We start from the raw sequence: 15,346 nt of genomic DNA on the forward strand, positions 1-15,346 counted from the left end.
CAGGTGTCAAAGTCAAGTGCTAGGAGCCAAATCTGGCCCGCTACATCAATGTATTTGGCTCGTGAAAGCAAATCAAGCATGTCAAGTACCATGATGCTTGCTAAAGTCTGAGCCAGAATTTCAAATTGCCGTAAGGAAACAATACAATATAGTACAATACAATACATATTGATTTACTATAAATAGCACTTTAACAACATGCAGCTGAAGCTGTAACAAAGCACTTAACATGGACAACTATCATATAAACTACAAACACAGTCATTATTTTTTACTTCAAATTGGAAAACGAGTCATTTATCAATTTGTTGTGTGCACTGTACTTAATATTTGGAGGGTATTAAACACTCTATTGGCTTTCACAAATTCATAACGGCCCTCGAGAGGGAACCGTGACGACAATGTGGCGAGCGGCAAAAAAATGAAGTTGACACCCCTGGTTTAGATTATCGTGAGCTTTCCCGATCAATCCAAATCATTTAGAATTGTTATGAATTCTGTTTCAGATCTTGAAATGATGACATGGGGCACCTCTAGAGGAGGACTGTTGCCCACCACTGCAGAAAATCAGACATCAGATGACCCAGATGCCCCAGCAAGTTTGGCTCGTTATATTTATAACCATCAATTTCCAGTAGTCCTATTCTTTTTCTCTGTGCCATCACTCTGCAAGAGTTTTGGATGAAACTTGATAAATTACCCAGGACTTAAGTGCGGGAGTCAGCAATTGTAGTTTGATTAAGACGACATTTTAATTGATTAACGTTACTGTGATTGATGAAACAGCGATTACTTTTTCCCCCCCAAGCACAAATGAAAAAATATGGAGATGAAAAAAAACATGCCTGATAAATCATCCACCACGGTATCCATCATAGTGAGTGCGTGTGGTGTGTGAGAGAGCAGCAGGTTCCTCGTCGACCGCTTTCGACAGAACATCCATCAGTGCACTGCTCCACCATCTGCTGCTCCACTGCAGCGGCCGCCTGTGTGACTTTCCTCGGTTTAGCGCCATCTGCTGCCCATTTTCCTCCTGACATTAATTCACACCACGCACAAGTTTTATTCAGGATAATATATTGTTTTGTACAACGGTAGTTAGAAACCCACTCATATCCTCACTTTGTGGTATGTTTAAAATGTCAGGTAAAACGACTATAAACGCGTGTCGTTGGTAAGGGTTTGATGTGCTAATCAATGTACTCAGACTGCGTCTGGATCAATTACCGTGCTGGCATTTTCACGAGACGCGAGTTACGACTGGTTCAATTGTGTGTGTAATACTCAAATTGACCAAAAGAGGGTAACAAATACCAACAAAACCCAGACAGAGGGCGGAGTGTGTGGACGATTGTCGTCCCCAAAAAATTAATATGAGCATTGCGAAAGTGGACAACATATGGCGTAGATTAAACACTATAACGGTGCACTTAATCAGCATTATAATCAAATTGGACTTTTGACATGTTTTTTTAAAGAAAGTGTTTTTTTGTCAAAAGTACAATAAGAAACCCGTTGGAGTTAAAAGGGGGGTTCAAATGGGGCGGGGCTGCGAATGACAGGTGACTTGCTTGACGTAAAAAAAGTATCAGTTTTGCTTCAGTCAAAATCACTCACTTCGTCGCCACTAGTACGCTAATGGTAAGATTCGTTTATTATGTTATGTCCAGTTTTCTTTATCATATTTGTAGAATTGATTGTCTTTTGGATTCAACTGTGATTTCTTGCTTTGTTTGTTTTTCTGTTGTGTTTGTTTGCTGAAAGTTAATTGCTATTTGCAAGCGGCGTTGCCAAAATTTGTTGGATTGGCGTTTACAAAACGTGGGCAAAAGGTAGCAAGTTGAGACTTGCAATTGTAGTGGTGTCCACGTTTAGTTCCACTTTGTTGCAATGTTGCCACTTAATGGTTTGAATGATGATTTTGCGTTACTGCGAGACTTGGTCCTGCCGGCGTTTTGCTTTCGGGTTTGAATGTTGGAATTTGTAGTCCTTTTGTTGTGTTCCAATTGTGTGTTTTTCTCTTGAGACGATGAATCTTGATGATTTTGTATAGAATTGTATTGTATAGAATTTTGATTATGTTGACAATGACAAAGATGACAATGAGAATACATCATGTTAAATGTATTGGTTGTGATATAATATTATAGTTGATCAAATTATTAAGATATGTTTAAATGAATGAGTTCATGCATATTATTTACCACTCTAATGGTATCATACCCGAGCTCCAAGCTCAAACCTAATCCTAGCATCACCCTAAAACCCAAACACCAACTGTAGTATGAACCATCACCACAGGGCCTCCTTCCACGCAGGGGCTGCTTGCCACTTATTTTTCTACCCATGTATGGTAGGTTCTTTGACTTCATTTTGGTCTGTGTATACAGTAAAACGAGTAAGTCCAATTCACCAAACCCTAATCACTGTGACTTGGTAGCTCGCCTGGCTAAACTAAACCTCCGTGTGTCTCACAGTGGGCCCACAATGGTGATGAAGATTATGATGATGCATCGCTTCCCTTTACCTTATTGCTGCCATGTTGCCAAGTGGCGCAGGATTTAGCAGCATCGCAACTGGTGTCCATCTGCACACCGGATTTGAAATGTGGCTTCGCTGTGACCCGTCTGTTGTCCGCAGCCTCTGGAGATGCAATGGAGGCGGGGAGGAGAGCCCGTGCCAGGAAACATTCCGACAGGCTCCAAAATTATGGAGGGGAGCAAATTGTTGAAATCATGTTTTAACTCTGACCTTTGTTTGGGGCTGACAGATAACTTGTGTTGACTTTTGGTTGAATAATGAGCAAAAAATGGCCGCATTCAGCAACCCAATTGATTCAGTTGTGATTCAGTTCCTGATGGTAATTTAACTATACAAGCCGAAATTTGGTAATTATGTCAATCCTAAATTGACCGACAAAAATAAAAAGTTGCCTCAAAACAGGCGTGATGGAGGATCTGCAGGAACACTTGAAAATCGAATTAAGTCTATCAAACAAAATCTCTCCAAATATTGTTTTGAAGCATGAAAAACAGCTTCTGCTGCCTTTTGTTTGCACGACGAGAGATTTAAACCGAGTTTGCATGATAGCATGTCGGTCCGCGAGGCAGTTTACCAAATGTTGTTTACCACGACCAAAATCAATTTTTATTCACCCTGAGGATTACAAAGCCGGTCAGTATGCTGCAGTGGAATAGGAGCCAAAATAAAGGACCGTGACATCTGTGCATTATCGGTGACACATCTCGATTTCAATTTGCAATTGTCTTATTTTCTTCAAGCAAACACCCCCCCCCCCCCTGGGTGCGTTTGAGTGTGTGTCCTCTAGAGGGCGCCGTCTACATGCTCACGGTTCACGTCCTCCTCGAACCGTCCATTATCTCAGGCTCCAGTGGACTGATTGTATTGCGTCGAAACATAACGTACAAATCCTCCAGTGGTGGGTCGTCAGGCCCTTCAAGGCCTTCTATGGTGGCCGAAAAATATCAGAATCACCGATTAATGTAAATTATATTGTCCGTGAATTTTTATTAAACAATTCTAAATTGCCTTTCAGCTTCCTTTTATTGCTTGTTCCCTGTTGTGCTGCTTCCAAATGTGTGTTTTCATGTTTAAGCATTTAACCAATCACATTTCAGCCATCATTTGTTACCAGGGTCAGAGATTCGGACACTTGCTTTAACTAATCAGAGTTTGAATTGGCAACCCAAGGCCAGAGGCGCTGGCAATGTCAGAGTTTTCACAAATTGTGATTGGCTTGTCACATGATTAGCTAGTCAGTAGCCAATGATAATATCTCTCATCACAATGGGTGAAGGAGGAGAAGAAATGGCTTTGATTACAGATATACTGTTAAAGCTATTTTTAAGACTGATATTTCAAGAATAGATGGACAACATTAAGAAAGGTTGCACAGCTCCAAAGCTCGCAAAATAGCAAATAATATTGCAATTTTATGACGTTATCATGAATCCACACATTCATAGGAAAAGATTGAAGAGGTTAATGACACTATTTCTTACATTTCTTCAAGGCACATGTTATTTACTGGCCAACGACATCCTATAGTGGACGTGGCGTAAATCACATCACTCTTGCAGCTGTGAAATGATTCAGACATAGCACTACTGAAGGCCTAAGGTTCACATGCACACCACTGAAATTCCATGACAGTACCTCATAATTTAATCTACCCTAAACATTTCTAACCTAATCCAAATAATGTTTTAACCAAGGTTGCTCCTCATTTACAATACTCAACCAATCCCATTTTTAAATTTTTCTTTTAAACCAAATTTTAAATTGTTCTTCAAAAAAATGACCTTCTTCAAGTTATTGTTTTATCCATTGATTAGTTTTTGAATATTTATTCAGAAATGGGTGCATGAAAAGTAGTAAAGACCCAACTCCCAAAACCCTAACTGCAGTTATTGATAGCCCTAAAATAAAAGTGAAATGTGACAAATGCTTTTTTTTCAAACAATTTTGACCTTTGATCCACTCTACCCCCGCCCCCACCGCACTTCTGCCGCCTCAGTCACGGGACAGTCTCTGAAAATAGCTTCGGGTAAACCCAGATTAAAGTGAGTGATGGTATTTGTGATGGCCATCACATAGCAGTTTTCGTTCCTAGTCTGCCCCCCTGCACCACAACTTTTTTTTCTTTCTCCCTTCTGTGCCGTACTGTCCTGTGAGGCTACAGGAAGGCCAGGCCACAGAGGGGAGAGCATATGTCTGCCTTTTGCCTTCCCTTCTGCTACTGGTCCCTCCATGTACATTTTCACCCCCGCCCTCAACCACCCCATCAGACCACCTGTGCAGATCCAAGACTACAGATTATGTCCCATGCCGGACCAACACAGTAGTGGACATATGACTGAACTTTTTTCTTGTACGGTAAATCTGTTTGATCTGGTATGCGTCTTCTGTAAATCATGAGTCATCGGCCGATTGTCTGAATATACCCGTGCGACCCTTGGCTACACTCATGCTTGTCACATTGTGCTGAGTCAAAATTACAAGTGCCGCAAGGTCACCCAAGGTGAGTTGAGCGATGAGGATTGATGCTCTGGGGGTGAGCATGACAGAATGGCGCAATGACAATTACCAGGTAGCAAACGTCACAGGGATTACCAGGACGTTTTTCCGCTGAGTTGTTCCTTTGCAAGTGAGGGGAGAAATTTCATGTATACTGCAAAGGATGCAGTTGCGGGAATATTGCGAACCATGTCCACCTACAACAGGTGAAAATCTTTGCCATACAGTCTATATTTACTGTGTTATCGATGGGCTAGCTCTTGTCTCTGTTATTCAGATACAGTAAGACCTCAGCTTGCTTATGAACACCTTTTCGTTTTACGAACGTCAAATTTATCAAAATTAAACCTTGAAATATGCACTATTTTCATGATACACATCCACCACGGCTGGTGGAGTAATCTTTGGCGGAAGAACACCAAAGCACACGACCTTCGGATCTGGCGGAGTGATCTTCGGCGGAAGCACACGACCGAACAGCGCTCCAGCCGGGCCACCTTTCCACAACCCCTCTCATTGAATGCACACGTCGATCGCCTCCTTGGAGCTTTTTGCTGCTAAATCTACTATTATGGAACTGAAAAAAAAAACGCCACAGACTCGTGTTCAGCCCAAGAAGACACAAAATAAAATCACCGTCGCTGAGAAGAAGGAGATAATTGAAAAACACGAACGAGGTGTGTGTTTGTATGATTTAGTGGCCGGAACAGAGAAGCCATCAAAGGTGCTTTTGTTGCAAAAGGTGTTTCCGTGCTCTTAAACCCGACGGTCTCGGGCAATCGAAGAAGTTGATAAACTTCTGTTAATTTGGATTAACGAAAAGCTAACAGCTGATTTTTTATGCGAGAAAGCACGGCTAATTCACGCCGATATCGCCATGCGCCAACCTGGAAGTTTGGCGCTTATTGAGGATTTTAAAGCCAGCAACGGATGGTTTGAGAACATCTCAGGGCGAGGAGGAGGAGATGGCTGCAGTATCAAGTGAGCTCATCAAGGCAATGTTGGCAAAGTGGAATGATGTACAGGCTTTCACCGAACAGTTCCATCCAGAAAAGACTGTGGCTATGACAATCATCAACATGATGAACGATAATGTGATGCCTCAGCTTTGTAAGACCTTACAAGTCAGAAAGCAACAGGTGTCAATTAAGAGGTTTTTAATCAGCAAAAATGATGAGTCTCCAAAGAAGCAAAGAAGAGAAGCCACACCAGAGGTTAAGTTACCAACAGTCCTTATGGAAGGTGACTCTCCTTCCATAAGCCATCAACGACCATCAAAAAGGTAAGTAAAACTTTATTTTACAGCACAGTTTATTTCTTTAATTACAGTCCTCATGTAATGTGCCTCTCTTTCCAAACAGCAATTCCCTCTGACCTTCGACCTCCAACACCATTCCATCAAGCCGTCAATGACCATCATAAAGGTAAAGTGACTTTATGATACAATGCAGTGTATTTCTTTCATTACAATCCAATAGCACATTTATTATACATAGAATAAGGTATGTTGTGTGTAGTTTTAAGGCTTATTTAGTTGAAAAGTATATTTTATGGAAACCCGGGAATGGATTATTCCCATTTTAATGGTTTCCTATGGGAATTTTTTTTTGTGATACACACTTTTTGGCTTACACACTCTGTCTGGGAACCAATTAAGTTCGTAAGCTGAGGTCTCACTGTACTACAAAAGTACCATACTTTTCGGTGTATTAGGCGCACCCAATATTGGGTGCGCCTTATATGTGGAGTCAAATTGAGCATATTGACAAGTCTCCCAACTATTGTCAGCAACCACAACACATCACAGGATTAAAACAATATTATTTTCAATTTACAGAAGTTAAGTGGCCCAGTGTTTTTCCCCCACCTACCCATATCATTGCTCTGAAGTAACGGTGGTGCGTATGTGAAAAGTTTCTTCTTCTCTCTTCACTTCTTTTTATTTATCTGGCTATCCAGCTATCTATCTATCTATCTAGCTAGCTATCGATTAGCTATCTAGGTGGCTAGCTAGCTAGCTAAATATCTATTAGTTAGCTATCTAGGTATTACCTATCTATGAGCTAGCTTGGTAGCTTTCTATTTATTTGAGTTATTCCGGGATGATTGAAAGCTGGCGAGTGTGGCTGCCGCTGCTCACCCACAGAAAAACCTATCCTGTGACTGTAATGGGACCTTGAAAGTTTTGAAAGGTGCTTATAAATGAAATAAAATGAAATGTATTATTATTATTATTATTATTATTATTATTATTAACTCAATTTCTCCCATAGAAGAAGTAGTGCGTAACCCCAGCCTTTACAGTAGCGCCTTATAATGTGGTGTGCCTTTTATTTTGAAAACTTTGCTGTATTTCTATATTATATTTGAAAAACTTGTCATTATGAAGGTGTGCCTTATGACCCTGTGCGCCTTATATATGGAAAAAATTTGAAAATACACCATTCATTGGGGTTACGGCTTATATTCCTGAAAATTCGGTATTCCACATTTTTTTTTTTTTTTTTTTGCTCTGCTCTTGAGTTGTATTGACAAAAGGGCAAGAAAGTGACAACTGGCACTCGGCAATTTTTAAAAATGCTAAAGTGGTAAACGTATTCAAAAATGTGATTTGCTATGCACTTTAAGATAGGATATTTTCACTTTTTGCGGGTAGATCTGTAACGTATCCCAAAATGAGGCAGCCGCATGTGAGTTTCTGAATAGCAAGCTACAAATTAGTGGTCGGTCATCACATACGCGATTGGGAGGCAATAAGATTCATGCTGCGTCTTCTATATGAGCCAGAAGTATCTGCGAGTTGTCCTCTACTGTTTGAAGCATGATAAAATTCCCTTTCGTCATCATTTTTTTTTTGTGTCAAAGAGGGCCCAATGCTGGAATACTGCCAGCTCCTGCACTTATGAAGACAAGCGGCTTAACGACATTTGGAGACTGAACGAGTCCTTGTGGAAATGAGGCAAAAATCGCTTAGTCACCATTTGTTTTGCATCTTAAATAGAAAAGCTCAAAATTGGCACCTTGGCTGATAGAGGAAAGACGTGTCCCCGTCCATCTCAGGAAACATGCAGTAAGTGTCGGGGGCCGAAAAACAAACTGAAGCAGTGACCTCCAATTCTAATATTTTGGTTCCTAATATCGTCTTCATTTATTGCCAAGGGTGACTTTGTTTCAGTGTGTTCCTCTTTCTTGTTTGCTCCCAGTACATAAATGTGGGTGTTCATTTATTTACCGTATTTTCCGATGCATAAGGTTTACCCAAAAGCCTTCATTTTCTTCAAAAGACGACCCTGTGCCTTATACGCACGTGTGCCTTATATGTGAAGTAATATTGAACCACAACTGGTCGTTCAACTACTGTCAGCAGCCCCCCTACTCCATCTCTCTCTGTCGAAGAAGTCGTGCAACAACCCAGCCTCTGCTGTAGCGCCTTATAATGTGGTGTGCCTTACGGTATATTTGGAAAACCTTTAGATATTATATTTGGAAAACTTTTTTCATTGATTGAAGGTGCACCTTGTATATGGAGAAGTGTGCGCCATTCATTGGACATATACACTGGAAAATCCATCCATCCATTTTCCGTACCACTTATTCCACATTAGGGTTAGAGCCTATCTCAGCTGTCTTTGGGCACGAGGCGGGGGACACCCTGAATTGGTTTCAAGCCAATCGCAGGGCACACAAAGACGTACAACAATCACTCTCACACCTAGGGACAATTTGGAGTGGTCAATCTGCCTGCCATGCATGTTTTTGGGGTGTGGGAGGAAACCGGAGAACCCGGAGAAAACCCACTCGGATCCGGGGAGAACATGCAAACTCCACAAAGGGAGGCCGGATCGGGACGCGAACCTCTGCACTGTGAAGCAGGTGTGCTAACCACTCGACTACTGGGCCGCCACACTGGAAAATGTTTTTATTTATTTTTTTTATTTGTTTGTTTATTTATTCATGCGTTTGTTTATTTATTAACCAGATATATTTTATCTTGGTGGTTTTTTTTCTCAAAACAACCAGGACCAAATTTGGAGGGTTTGGAGAAATGTGAAGAACGCTATGTCCGTCAAATCAATTAATATTATTATTAAGATGTTTTTCTTTTTCCAAAACTACACCAAGCATTGATGGGTGAGATTCACCTTTGCGGTCGGTTAAAAAATGTTTAAAAATCGGTTTGAAATGTAGTCAATTTGAGTGTAGATTGCAAATTTCCCCATTGTGGGACTATTAAAGCCTTTCTGTTTTTTCTGATTCTGATTGGGACTTGGTTTCAAGCTTAGCTTTGGAATTGATTTGAGTTTTTGTTTATATTTTGAGTCAATTGGCAGCCTCGTTCATGCTGTCCATCAAACACGGCGATCTGTTAATTTTGGTTCAGGGTGTTAAAGAACAACCGACGCCAAGTTGTGTCCATATTTTGTGAAATCACTTCAAATGACTTCTACTGAGCGTATTTTACAAAGATTACACCGCATATAGCTATATGTTACGTTTTAAGACTTGCACTGAATATTCATAAAGTCTTGTTTTTGATTTGGTGACGATACTTACCGTGGCGTCACGTCTGGAACGGCCCTGACCAAGAAAGCGACACACAATGCATTGTGAGTACTTTGTTTGGTGTGAAAACTTCATGTTGATGGCAAAATTAGAAGGAAAACACCTGAATAACGTGATGGTGAATCGTGTGTTGCACCAAGACTATTATTTGATACGAGTTGACACAAATTCCCAGCAGACAAATCAGCCCATTTCCAATGGAGCTTGGGTGCAATCTTGTGCATTTTCTTGGAATGCCACATTGCAGTCCAGACACCTCAAAATGACACGGAGGGACTTCTTTAATCGATTGCAAACATTTTTGCTTTCCTCTTCAGAACTATTTGAATTATATTCATACCTGGATGAGTAACAAGAAAGCATCTTCTCCGAATCTGAAGCCATTGTTTTGATTATCGAGCAAGGCAAGACGTCTTGGCGTGACGTCACGAACAAGGGGGCGGGACCTTCTGAAACTGAAACTTTCTGAGGTCATTTTGAAGTAGTTTTGGGACACTTTAAGTCATTTGTGTGTTTTTCATTTGACTAAAAACATCAGCCTGCGTGTTTTGGGTATTTTAGATGCTATAAAACGTTTTTCTGATGTCAGTTAGGAAACAAAAAAATTGTGTCGGTTGTCCTTTAAAGGACTACTATCAACTATCAAATTTGGTCGATACGTGTGTAGAAGGAATAAAGAGAGGCCACGACCAAAGTATTACATTTTCACACCCAAGATCTCTCTCATACAAGGGTGTCAAGCTCTTTTTCTTTTTTTTTTTTTTTTTGCCGCGGGCCACATTGTAGTTACGGTTCCCTCTCGGGGGTCGTTATCAGAATCAGAAAACCTTTATTCGTCCCGCAATGGGGAAATTTGCAGTCCACCGCAGGAATTTGAAAGGGGGGGTGAAAGGATGGGTGGGGGTGAAAGGATAGAAAACAAGATATTCTAAGCATAACAAAATAAAAATGTCAACTGTATACTGTGCAAATGTAAATGTGCAAAACAGTTTCATAAAAAAACTGTACGTAGAGCATCAAGAAAGGCATATTGATAAATTGTCAAGTTGTGTTTTTTTTGTTTTTTTTTTGTTTTGTTTTTTTGTTGTGAATTTCAGGAAAACATTATAATGTTTAACTCATTCCCTTCCAGTGCAAAAATTTATCCACTCCAGTGCCGGGGTTTTTGTCATTTTCCCCTCAAATTGCAGGAGCCCACATGGGTGCGAAATAGGCCCCACACTCAATTCAGCGTTAAAAACCTTAGACTCTCTTATTTCATCAGAAAAACTGTACAACTGTACAAAATGCAATACAATTCATACATATTGATTTGTATAGCGCTTTCACAACAGGTGATGTAACAAAGCGCTAACATGGACAAAAGGCAAATGATCCTCCCGTGTGAAAGGGAACAAACATTGCCAGAGGTTTGACCAGCGCTTTTTCGGCAAACCCACAAGAAAAACTAAAACCCAAACAATTTGGTAATGGGGCTCCACGTCACACTTTGCAACTCCCCAAAAGATTTGGGAATGGCAGTGAATGAGTTAATCCCTTTCACATATAATATATAGAGCGCACAACGAATGAATGAATAACTAGTTTTCAAATGTAAACTCAAAAATAATGACTGTTATTGTGGATTACATGGGACAATTTGAAATTTTGGTTTGGACATTAGCTAGCATCTCGCAATTTCAAAAGTTTGATTTGCTTTCACGGGCCGATTAAAATATTGTGGTAGGCCAAATTTGGCCCCCGGGCCTTGACTTTGACACCTGTTCATGTTGGAGGGAAGGGTCAAGTAAATGGATTGAATTGGGTTAGCCTTTATTAATCTCGCACTGGAGAAATTTACATTTCACAGCAGCAAAGTGATGAAAGTCAAATGAAAGGAAAGGAAGAAGTAGAAAAACAAAATACAGGAGCTGCTGTGAAGGCAGCCACTCTCGCTACGCCATCTTGATGCCATTACTCATGTTTTAATTATCATGAAATGTTGTTGATGAGGGCTGTACCGTTTAACACTTCTCTTGATTCTCGTGGTGTCAAACCATACCTTTTTCTCTTTCAGTAATTAGTGCCACCCTACCAACAACTACACCCACCTGGAGGGTCAAAATGGTGGAGTCTTCTCCAGACAGTTATAATAAACCCAATTACCTCCACCCAACCTTGACAGGTCACACACACGGATAGAACAATTCCCAAAGAGTCCGAGGGAGAGCGTGTCAAGGGCAAACCTGTTGATCTGAGCTACAGTGAGACCTGTAGCGGAACGCAACTAAGAGATTGCGATGACGCATTAGACGCCGATGGAAGGGGGAGGGAGTAGGGGGTGAGTGTCTGTGGAGTTGCAGAGGGTCCGGGAGGGAGGGAGGTTTGATGCACGAAGAGGAGGGAGGGAGGTTTGATGCACGAAGAGGAGGGAGGGAAACATAGAAGAGGGAGGGTGAAGAATAAATCCTTACTACATAATCATTAGAGCTCACAATCCCTTCCTTTGACACGCCGCGCTGCACTTTGCGCTGCGCTGATGGTGGGCAGCGGGGCACAGGTGGGAGGGAAGGGGAGAAATCAAACACGGGACCGGGAAGTGAGTTAAACATCAAGAAGAAAAAAAAGAAACCAGTTGAAAGGAATTTGTCAAACTCAGACGGCGGTCTTGCTTACATCTGTCCCCCCCTTCCGGCCCCCCCTTGCACCGTCGCCATCTGTCCGGCTCGCTTGCCTGGGGCTTGCTTTGATGGAGCCGGAGCACAAGGCGAGGGTGAGGAGGGGAGGCAGGAGGATGGAGACGGTCGGGGTCACCCTGAAGGATCAACCTCAGAAGGGCAGGTGTACCCACAGAAAGACGGAGTACCACAAGGAGGAGGATTTGGTTTGCTGAGTTTCTACTAGCTCTTCGGAGGTTTATTTCCCTTTCCGAGCATCGATCCCAAGCCAAGACTGGAATTATTATTCTGCTAGAGGTGGCTAAACAGCCTTTACATAAAAGGCTTTGCACGCTTTAAGCGCCCTGTGGGACGTTTTTTTCACCTGAAATTGCTTTCCTGAGCCGTAATGTCTCACCTTCCATATTTAGCCAAAGGTGAGTGCGAAGAGCCACCATGTGTTAATTTTCTCGCTCTGATATCGCTCCATCACGTCGCATCATCAAGCCCCCTCCCACTTTCCTCCCCTTTCTAACACCTCCTTCTCCTCCCTCCTCAGCAGCCAGTGATAATATGACCTTCTGCCAAAAATGCTGGAAACCATGCCGCCGCCGTCGCAGCGGGTTCCTCTGTTGCGGCTACTGAAATAGACTCAAACAAGTGCGGCCGAGAGGAAGGAGCAGGTGTGGAGGGGGGGGGGGGGTGAAAAAGGGTGAAAAAAGAGAAGGATCAAGGAGAGGAATGAGCGCTGACAGTTCCGGGCTGGATGTGGATCGCCGACACAGGTAAGAACCTTGTCATCTGTACCGTTGTACTACTCGATAAGAGATGCAATTCATTAAGTAGCAAAGAGTCACATGGAAATTGTCTATTTAGTATTTTTTGGGGAGTCAATTGAATCACACGTCCTGCAGGAGTGTGTCGAAAGGTGTGCCCAAACTGTTGCTTTAACTTACCAGTGGGTAGGTAGGTGGTCGGGGCGCTACTGATGAGGCGGTTTATAGTCAATAGTAGATCGATGAGTCATTGTAAACAGTCCGAGCAGCTCATCGACGGCAGCACAGCAGGCGCTAAGAGGCACTTTGTCAATCTGTGAGAGCTTCCCGTGGAGCTTGAAGGGTCCGCGCCGGCGCGGGTAGTCGCTGACAAGCATACGGCAGCGTCAATCGGTGTGAAAGTGGAGCCGTTGGTCACATGGTTGATCATTTTTTTAAGACTAAAGGCTTAATTTGAGGCGAGGGGAGAAAAAAAATAACGTCAACTGACCTGTTCACCAACTTTGTAACTATGTGAGTCCAATGAAAGGTGTGACAAATAAATTGATAGTGTCCAAAAGTCAACATGAACAAGCGGTCCTGTGATATGAAGCAACTCAGACACACAAGTGTTTACGGTGGTTGAGTCGTTGTGATGCCGCTTCAGTCCCGTTGATGTCAGTAGTGCGCATTTGAAACTGTTGCCCAAAAAAACAGACATTCCCGCTATCTATGGACTGGCAATGCGAAAGTTAACAACAAAACCAACAACAAAGCAATGTCATCTTGAAGAAAAAACAAACACAGTGTGTAATGTTCTCATTCACATTAAACGACAACCGACACAAGTTGTGTCCATAATTTGTAAAATCACTTCAAATGACTATTACTACTGAGTGTATTTTACAAAGATTCCACCGCATATAGCCATATTTGACGTTTTAAGACTCGCACTGAATGTTCAGGAAGTCTTGTTTTCGAGTTGATGCCCCTGACCGAGAAAGTGACACACAATGCATTTTGAGGTACTTTGTTTGGTCTGAAAACTTCGTGTTGATCCATGTTGACGGCGAAATTAGAAGGACAACACATAAATAACGCGATGATGAATTGTTGTGTGTTGCACCAAGACTACTATTTGATATTCGCTGACACAAATTCCCAGCAGACAAATCAGGCCATATCCAATGGACCTTGGGCGCCATCTTTTGCATTTTTTGGGACACTACATTGCTGTCATTGACGGCTCGAATTGATATGGGAGGACTCCTTTAATTGATTGCAAACATTTTTGCTTTCCTCTTCAGAACTATTTTAATCGTCATAATTGGATGAGTAACAAGAAAGCATCTCCTCCGAATCTGAAGTCCATGAGCCCATTGTTTTGTTTCTTGAGCAAGGCAATATGACTTGCTGTGACGTCACAAACTGGGGTCGGGACTTTCTGAAAATCCCCAGTTTCGACCTGATTTGTGGCAGATTTTGGACACTGGAAGTGGAAGTCATTTTTATTGGTGTTTTTCATTTGACTAAAAATATCAGCCTGCGTGTTTTGGGTATTTTAGATGCTATAAAACGTTTTTCTGATGTCAGTTGGGAAACAAAAAAAATTGTGTTGGTTGTCCTTTAAAGTCAACCATCAAATTTGGTCGAGACGTGTGTAGAAGGTCACCATGTCCGTTGTCCTTTAAGAGATCTTAGAAATTCAGTTGTAACTATAGACTCAACTCTACTATCATGGTCAAATGAATTTCTGGTGCGCCTGGTGCGCCTATGAATTCAACATTCATAGAACAGGTTGTTAGATAGCAATTCCAACAAGTCTTGATTTTGGATTGGATTGGATTGGATTGGATATGCCTTTATTAGTCTCACAGTGGAGAAATTTACATTTCACAGCAGCAAAGTGATGAAAGGAATGAAAGTAGAAAACGAAATACATGAGCTGCTGGAAAGGCAGCCACTCTCGCGGCGCCGTCTTGAAGTCAAAAGAACAAAAAAAACCTAAATAACAAATAATATGACAGCATAGAGACAATATGACAAACCAAAGACATAGAGAGACATTCATTCTTCAGGACTTGCTGTACCCTCTTTGTGATGACATGAAGCAGTTCTAGATGAAAGAGGAGAGGATCAAAGCATCTTTCCACCAGTGGATCAGGGACATCATGGTGGAATGTGCACGTTGACTACAAGCTAAATGTTGAAAGCAAACACGCAGCTGTAGCATCCATTGACGAAAAGAGATTGTCTCACATCTCCTGTTCCACATAAATCTGCTTCAATTCCAAGCCGCAACAGTTCCACATACGCATCGGCGCTCTGCGCTGACGCTCCTTTCTTCTTATCGCG

General features: G+C 41.8%; 1 protein-coding gene and 1 long non-coding RNA gene across 3 annotated transcripts in view; one reads left to right on the forward strand and one right to left on the reverse strand.

Moving 5' to 3' along the window:
• Positions 1–574: 574 nt before the first annotated feature.
• LOC148885695 (uncharacterized) lies at positions 575–13,631 on the reverse strand. Of its 2 annotated transcripts, XR_016118071.1 has the most exons (4): positions 13,503–13,631; positions 13,193–13,378; positions 2,528–2,699; positions 575–1,033 (listed from the first exon to the last, which is right to left on the reverse strand). It is a non-coding gene; the product is annotated as an uncharacterized LOC148885695 (long non-coding RNA). The 2 variants fall into 2 exon arrangements; XR_016118072.1 differs by lacking the exon at positions 2,528–2,699.
• grin2ca (glutamate receptor, ionotropic, N-methyl D-aspartate 2Ca) overlaps positions 12,069–15,346 on the forward strand; it is a 45,536-nt gene continuing 42,258 nt past the window's right edge. The window contains exons 1-2 of the mRNA XM_089018814.1: positions 12,069–12,673; positions 12,796–13,021. The gene's annotated coding sequence lies outside the window, so the exon portion shown is untranslated. The remainder of the gene's footprint in view (positions 12,674–12,795; positions 13,022–15,346) is intronic.

The sequence above is a fragment of the Hippocampus bargibanti genome, linkage group LG17 (genome assembly GCF_051943395.1).
Source record: "Hippocampus bargibanti isolate YZ-2025 linkage group LG17, ASM5194339v1, whole genome shotgun sequence".
NCBI classification, from domain to species: domain Eukaryota; kingdom Metazoa; phylum Chordata; class Actinopteri; order Syngnathiformes; family Syngnathidae; genus Hippocampus; species Hippocampus bargibanti.